Here is a 223-nt window from a genome sequence, read left to right on the forward strand (position 1 = left end):
CCAGACTACCATGCGTAGACCCTGAGATGGTGCAGAGTCATTTGGAAGAACTGGATGCCTTTAAGTCGGCAGGCCCGGATGAGCTCCATCCGAGGTTGCTGAAGCCACTGGCCGACATCATTGCAGAGCCACTGGCGGGAATATTTGAAAGCTCGTGGCGCACGGGCCAAGTCCCAGAGGACTGGAAAAGGGCCAACGTGGTCCCCATTTTCAAAAAGGGGAG

This window comes from Alligator sinensis, unplaced genomic scaffold (genome assembly GCF_000455745.1).
Source record: "Alligator sinensis unplaced genomic scaffold, ASM45574v1 scaffold1086_3, whole genome shotgun sequence".
NCBI classification, from domain to species: Eukaryota; Metazoa; Chordata; order Crocodylia; family Alligatoridae; genus Alligator; species Alligator sinensis.